This window comes from Poecilia formosa, unplaced genomic scaffold (genome assembly GCF_000485575.1).
Source record: "Poecilia formosa unplaced genomic scaffold, Poecilia_formosa-5.1.2 Scaffold55, whole genome shotgun sequence".
Classification (NCBI taxonomy): domain Eukaryota; kingdom Metazoa; phylum Chordata; class Actinopteri; order Cyprinodontiformes; family Poeciliidae; genus Poecilia; species Poecilia formosa.
Genome location: NW_006799994.1, coordinates 1,168,481 through 1,176,610, shown reverse-complemented (window position 1 = coordinate 1,176,610; position 8,130 = coordinate 1,168,481). Strand labels below are relative to the sequence as shown.

The window sequence follows — 8,130 nt, the reverse complement described above, 5'->3', positions numbered from 1 at the left end:
CAAAGTTAAAACATGTTTAATTAACATTGGGTCAAAATTATTCACACAGGCTTTAATTAACAAATAAATTGGCTAATTGCATCTTTTTTAGCAATGCAAACCTAAAAATATATATTTTCTGCCATTGTGATTTTTTTGATGAAAATTCTTCTTTTAATAATAACTCAAACATTTCCAGGCTCCACAGCATCATGCTTCCCGCTCAGTTTTTGTCTCATTTTATTGCGCTAAAAAGCGATAAAATGTAAATTATTTAGCTTAATTTATGAAAAATACCAATGCTGACTCAGCCCAGCAGAGGAAGAAATTGTTTTTTCATATAAAATTCAAAGATTCAGTGAAAGTCTGGCTATTTTCTAAATCTTCTTTTGGACGTTTAAAGTTTTAAATCTTGTTTTTAAAAATCACTGCAGTTGCTTTGTTGCATTATTATCTCGGATAATTTCAATAGATCATCAAAAACAATAAATAAATGCATCATAAATGACATAACATTTCCAGACCCCGCAGCATGATGCTTCCTCCTCCTTGCTTCTTTGTAATCCAGTTACAAAGAAGCAAGGAGGAGCGAAACCACTCAGTTTTTGTCTCATTTGAACTAAAAATCATTTTCTCCCTGTGTTCTCATACCGGCGGCATTTTTACAGTTAAAATGTAAATTATTTAGTTAAATGAAACAGCATAGCAGAGGGAAAAATGCCGTTTTTATATCTAAAAATGTGATTTTTCTTTTCAGAAAGTTATATCATTCAATAAGTCAAGGAAAGCCTGGCACATTTCTAAGTCTTCAAAAAAAATCTCAGCAGTTACTTTATTGTATCATTATTTTGAGAAATAAATCCGTTAGTTTTCAGCTTCTGATGTTTAATAAAAGCACAGCGGAAATCAAGTCTGTGAAACTTTCCCCTCGTTAGCTGGAGAAATTATCCCCCACAAGTTAGAAATAAAAAAGCACTAAACCCTGGCTGTTGTTTCTGATTAAAGCTAATGTAATATTCCTGAAAACTTTCCCAGAAAAACAGGAAAAAGAACATCAGCCATGTTCAGAAAACATAATTGAAGGTCCTCCGCGGCGGCGATCACTAACCGGGAGCAGAGAGGTGTCGCAGCCTTAATTTCACTGTAACAAGCGCCACACCGGCCAATCAGAGAGGTGGTTGCAGGTGGCGGCGCCAATCCCCGCTGCACCTGCGACACCTGCCCTCGGGGCCAAGTCCTACTCTATTATCAGCATAAAGAAAATCAGTATCAAAGGCCGGCTAACAAGCACAGTGTGCGCACGTCGGAAAGTCGAGTTTCATTACCGCAGGCTTCGCTTTCCCCCTCCACACTCTGACCCGCTGTGTGCTCCTGCAGTCGCAGCTAGAGCTTCAAATAAAGAGGTGAAATCATGTGACAAACAGGGAAGCCTGTAATTTTAAGGTGCACTTTGTGATGATTAAACCGCAGCCTTTCTTTCACCAGCCTTTTGTTCCAGAGTTCAGCTCGATTTCTGTGCAATAAGATCAAAGTTTTCCTCCTCTGCGCGTTTACTAACAAGATTTTCCTCCACTTCCTGTTTCAGAGTCAACAAAGCAGAGAGATAATCCAGATTACGTTGGTTTGTGATTTTAAATTCACCTCCAGTTTGAGCTTTTTGGATCTCCTGATCGTTTTGGTTCAGTGGAGTGGCTATTAACAGTCAGTACCTTACTTAAGCAATCTGAATTTCATCAAACAACAATGAAACCCTCATTTTAGCTTCATTATACAGCAGGTTTATTATATTAGCAGGTGATAATCCTCTATATTTAATAAATGATTTTGTTTACATCAGTAATATCCTTTTTTTTTTTTTTTTTTGCCCAGGGTCACAAAACTGGGCAAAAAACTGGGGGGGCACAAAATTACTTAAATTAAAGATGCAAAAATTAATTTATTGTGATATTTTTTAATCCAATTTGAATAAAGCAAAGCAGAAAGATAATCCAGATTAACCTGCACATTCCACCTTTAAATTAATTTTGAGCTTAAATTCATCTCAAATTTGAGCTTAGTTGGATCTTCAGAAGTTGGATGTCGTGTTTGGAGATTATTTTAGCTTTATTATGCGATATTAGTGGGTGATAACTCTCTATAATGAATTAAATTGTTTGTTTTACATTAGTGGTGTCCAACTTTTGGCCCCAAACTCTTTAAATTTCTGGCAACCCACAAAATTCATTAAATGAAAGAGCCAAAAATTAGTTTAAGATTAGTTCAAGATTTTTAATCTTGATGTAATAAAAGGGCTTTGGACTTTTGCATTACTAAAAGAAAACCAGACAATTACCCATCCATCGTTTTCTATTTTGTCTGCCATATTTTCACTATTCCTGACCTTGTGGTCAGGGGCCAAACAAAATCATTTCAAGTGCCACTAATGGCCCGTGGGCCATACTTTGGACACCTGTGGTTTACATTGTCTCAGACCTATTAGTACGTTATTATTGTTTTGGAAAGTGAAGAAAATTCGCAACCTAACACTTCCTGTCACAGGTGCCAAAAAACTGACGAAAAACTATATTTAAAAAATTTATTTAGCTAATTTTCAACAGATTTGTGCTGCAAGTAGAAACTTAGTTGAACATGAAAACAATTAGGAATTATTTTCAGTTGTTTCAAACTCCATGTCTATTGTAGCTTCATATGGAACACCAAACAGCAAAAATTCAAAATTTCAAAATAAAAAGTAGAAAACATGTCTTTTAAATGCAATACTTGGTGTGTGTGAAATATGCATCAACAGGCTTTTTCTCTGGATTAAAACTGAACTCTCTAAATCATTACCGTGCAGTTATTGTGATATTTATGCTGAATTTGGCTGTTAAAAACGAGGCTATCAGTGGGTGATAATCCGATAATTTTACATCAGTTTGAAGCCAAAGACTGTTAGCTTTCCTCTGGTGTTGAGCAAAAAATCTATTTAATCAAACACATTTTTGGAAAATCAGATCCGGTATGAAGAAATGAGAGTTTATTGCTCAGCCCTAATCTGGTTCCTCCATCTGAATTTATTGCAGTAATAATCCAGATTAGAGAACTTCACTTCAAAGATCCAAAGTAATCCGTTATGTTAGGCTTGTTCAAATGTTCAAGTAGGTAATAAAACACAAAAATGTGATTTCAGCCTCTCATCTGTTCCTGTTTTTATTTAAAAGCAAAGCATGAGGTTCACTTCGCCTTCCTCAGTTTGACCTCTGACCTCTGTCCTCCCCTCCATGCTCAAACTGATCTGACCATGCAGACGAGCGATGCACAAATGACTTCTACCTTCATTTTGTTTTTATTTCTTGGGGGGAGACTTTTGAGTTTTACCTAAATATATAAAAAAATGCAAAAAAAAAAAAAAAGAAAGAAAGAAAAAAAGAGAAAAAACATTGTGAAATGAGTTATTATCTACTTAGCATGACTTTAAAAACTTTAAAACAATAAAAAAGGAAAAATGATAATTGTAAAAAAAAAGTATTGGAAACATGTTTAAAGATAAATAATGTATTCTGTTTAATTGTGACAGAATTATTTTTATTAAAATACATCCATATGCATATGAATCGTGTCCTGTTTTTATTTGCTGCATAAAAATTCACAAAGTAAATTTTATTTTTTTAATATATATTTGATTGATAACCAGAATCAGCTACAATGTCTCTGTGATTAAACTAACATTGCATTTTTTGTAAAGGAAAAACGTTGTGATTAACTGAATTAAAGGTTGGGTTTTCCTGCTCAGTGAGATTGCACTGCTGCAGATAAAAAAAAAAAATTTCCCATAAATTTTGCAGGAGAGGAAATAACTATGACTAAAATTACATTTTGTCGACAGCAGGGGGCAGAAAAGAGCTGCAAATCATCCAAACAAAACCAGCTGCGTTTATCTTCTGTTTCATTTCTGATCACTTTCTGTTGGAGTCGCTAAGTTTTATTTCTAAAACTGAAAATAGTTTTTTTAGCAACACAAAGTCCTTTTAAGCTGATTAGGTTTTAAGATATGAAGGAGTTAAATATTTATGTATGGAGTCTGAAACATTTTTTTGGATTAAACTGATAAATATTCTACAGTTACAACTAGAAAACTATCTTATAAGTTTAATTGTGTAATATTTTACTTCATTCTAATAATATAACTGTTCTCGCATTATTAAGACTTTATTTTTGTGATATTACGACTTTATTCTCCTACTATTATAACTTTGTTCTCATTACTACGCAATATTACTTTTATGTCATATTATTACTTATTTTTGTATTATTATGACTTTACTCTCACATTTCTACTACTGTATTCTTTTAAATACGTTATTGCTGCATTCCTTTGACTTTATTCTGTTAAAACTACCACATTATTCTTACATTACTTTATTCTTTTGACTCCTGAAGTTGATGTTTTTAAAATTCCAGGAATCCGGTGCAATGAACTGAGGCGAAAAAAACAAATTTCATTAAATCCTCTGCTTGGTTTTAATTTTTACTTTTATTTTTTGCGTTTCTCATAAGAAACCATATTAAAATGTAATTTCTGCGCCTCAAAGATGGACGCCGGAGGGTTAAAACCAAGCAGTAAACATCTTCTCGCAGTCCCAGGTCAGGGGTTGTAAACATCACAACACCCACACTTTACCGCCCAGACGATGCATATTCATAGTCACATGCGAGTCATTAGGGATGTGTTTTATTAGTCTATCCCTCCATCCATCCCTTTTTGCCTAAACAGTAATTACTGGGAGGCCAATGGAAGGATGCGGCCCCCGCCTGCTCTCAGCCAGATTGTAATGGCTTCATAAGCGCCGCTGATTGAATTGATTGCCGCAGTCGGAGTCTGGCTGAGACGTACAATGGGGTGGAATATGCGCATTAATCAGCTCGGCCTGCATGGCTCTCGCTTTATTTCCAGGTATACAGGTGAGAAATGTACACAGCGCCAATCGTAAACAAGTCATGCCGCCGGCAAACACGATCTAACTTTTCCCCCGCCACGCAGGTCTGCGGCATCCAACGTCGAGCAGCAATCAAGCGTCTGGAGGAAACTTCCTGCGAGCTGTTTCACATTTACCAACAAGAACAAAACTTATTTTATCAGGAATTTTATTTAAATACAAACAAAGCGACCTGGAAATCAATAATTTGTGGTGGTGTAGTACAAAAACATTAATTACATCTTAAAAAAATAACAATAATAAAAAAATCATAATTTTAGGACATTTTTAACAGTGGCGTATACAGAATATTTAAGGGTCATGTGCTCAAGTGGAAAAAAGGGCACCAAGTGTCCACATCAAACCGCGGGTTGCATTAGCGTGAAATTTTTTTTTTTTATCTCACTTTATATCTTGAGCCAAACATAATAAATACAATGTCAGAAAAAAAAGAAAAAAAGACTTCAGGGCTTTTTTTTGTCCATAGAGAAAAAAGAAATAAAAAATTTCAGAAGGACACTTTTTTTAGTCCAGAGGAGGAAAAGGCATTTCCTAATTATCTATTTAGTTCTGTTCCAAGCTTGAAAACAGGAAGTTATCTGAATCCTAAAACTCAGCCAAACTATCCTATCAATACAATTTCTTAAAGCGAAATTATTGTAATATCTTTTATCTTTATTTTATTGGAGTACTTATTTATTCCTGCATTCGGGTCTTTCACATATAGACAAAAACAGGAGAAATTTTTCCAGCAATAATCTAAAAACATGACTTTACTAAAACAAAAACTACGAATTTGAGGTCCATTACATGTAAATAACATCTTCTATTATTATGCAAATATTACACCTTTAGCTAATTAACATAATAAATCAAACAAAAGAGAATAAATAAATACAGATAAGTCATAGGAGATTATCAGGGTTCTTTATTGAAAGTGTTTAACAGTTTATGACAGTCACATGTTGATTTACAGAGATTTTATTCATATGTCGGAGATTTCAAACCATTCCCAACGGATTAATAAAAATGTCAGATCAGATGGGAAACTTGATCTGATCAGCAATATTTGGAATATTTATATATATTTGGCAATTTTACAAGCAGAAAAACAGAGAAACACAAACTTACCCGTAAGCTGCCAGTAGGGGGCGATATTTCAACACTAATTTTACAAAATAGCATTTATTTTCCCAAAAATCTCAAAGATTTCCCCAACAATATTAGTTTTTTTTTAATATCTCAAACACTAACAATAATATTAGCTCAAATTTGGCTGTGTTTTTCTTTTTTTTTTTTTTTCCAAATTCCTAACAGAAGACACAGTTTCTATTGCATGTTTTTGACATTTGTTTTACCTTTAAAAGCATTTTTGAGGTGTTAAACTAAATTTCCATTTTTTACTTGTAAACTTGTTTTAAACCTCTACTTGTTTGTGCCTTCAGACATTTTGTATGCTATCGCATGCTAACATTCGTCTAGGCAGGATAAACCTGCCATTAGCTTATTACTTATTAGTAAAATAGATATTTTTCAATCAGGTTGTGAACATTTATTTGGTTTTACTTTTTTTGGGCCCATCTAGAATCTAAAATTATTTCACTGGGACAACTGGTTTGTGTGCTTAACCTGACAGGAATCACCAGTTAAATCTCAGGTTTTCCAAAAATTAAACCTTCAAAAACAGAACATATAATTAATCGATCAAATTGATTTATGGCTAAACTCAAAACAGGTTTTAAACTCTGATCTGTTGCTGTGTGCCTTTTGTGATGTCATCAGCGACACATGCATGTGAAAGCTTGTTTTGGGAATTATTGTTTTTATATTGACTAAATAATTTTTAATGAATTAATGGAATTAATACAAACTGACCAGGATATGCTGTTAAAGGTGATAAACTATGTCAAAGGTGAGTCAGGCTGGTAGCTTTAAATGTGTTTTTTAAAAAAAAGGAGTGAAAATGTCAGTTTTAATCTCAACAAGTAAATAAACAACAGAAGACTTTTTTGTGATTTTCATGTTATCCCCTAACGCAGTGGCACCCAGGGTGAAGAGCCACATGAAAACCAGCCTAATGACGGTTGGATGTGAGAGGAAAACATTCAGATTATTAAACTTTGCACGCTGCATTTTGAAGATGCACCGATTTCATCCGTCGTTTTCTGAAGCGATCATCTTCTTTGTGGAGGAGTGGGTGGAGAAACGTTTTCAGAATCCTACTGATGGAAGAAATCATTATTAAGATGTTCTCAGCCACCAGTAAACACACGTTACTTATAAAAACAAGGGTATTCAAGGCAGACGTAACAAATGCAGGGGGCTGATTATAATTGTATAGATGCAGTTAGCAGGAAGAAAAGAGACATAAACTGAATGGGAAAAATGGACGTTTGGGTGGGAAACACTGAGGTAGACTGTGACTTGTTGTCCAAAAATGTTAATTTACAACAACAAAATCACTAGTCTTCCACAACGTGTCACACTAGTCAGTTTTCACCTGTGGAGAAAAAAACTGGATCTGAAAATGAAACAATAAGAGCAAACATGAGAGCGAGTGGAAGCTATTAGTGCTTCTAATCACATAAACACGTAAACAAACGCACTCGGCACCTTATGATGACTAAATGTGTTTGCACTTTATTTCATCGCATTCATTACATGAATCACAGTTTCTTCATTCAGTCATCACACAGTGTAAACATCCAGGGACATTAAGGCACTCGGGATCTGCATTTGTTGATGCAAACGCCGGCATACTGTACAGAGGGAGAGATGAATTAATTTAGGAGAGTGTGATAATAATAATGCGCCGATTACTGCAACGCACGTGCGATCACACGCATAAACGCAGGCCCGGTCTGAGCCGCGGTGCTTTAATAAAAACAAGGAGAGGAAAAAAGGACAGCGGTTTAATCTGCTGGTATTGGTTCTCCAAAGCTGTGCCAATAAAACCGGATCTCTGCAGGATAAAGAGGGAAAAAGAAAAGGTGAGGTCAAGAAAAGGAGGGAAGGAAATGAAAACAAATACGTAGAGCAAAAAATATGGTGTTGAAACAAGAACTGGAAGGAAAATTAGATTTAAGGAAGGAATAATCTGCCACTAGAATATTGATTTTTTCATCAATATTAAGAAATTATTGACACTAAACAAGAGAAAAAAAAGCAAGTATTTTTGCATAGTTTCCCGTTCAAA

At 34.6% G+C, this 8,130-nt stretch overlaps 1 long non-coding RNA gene across 1 annotated transcript in view; it reads right to left on the bottom strand.

Moving 5' to 3' along the window:
* Positions 1–5,842: 5,842 nt before the first annotated feature.
* The window catches only part of LOC107836398 (uncharacterized), a 34,941-nt gene continuing 32,653 nt past the window's right edge, over positions 5,843–8,130 (bottom strand). Inside the window, exon 4 of the long non-coding RNA XR_001662283.1 lies at positions 5,843–7,693. This is a non-coding gene — a long non-coding RNA (uncharacterized LOC107836398). The remainder of the gene's footprint in view (positions 7,694–8,130) is intronic.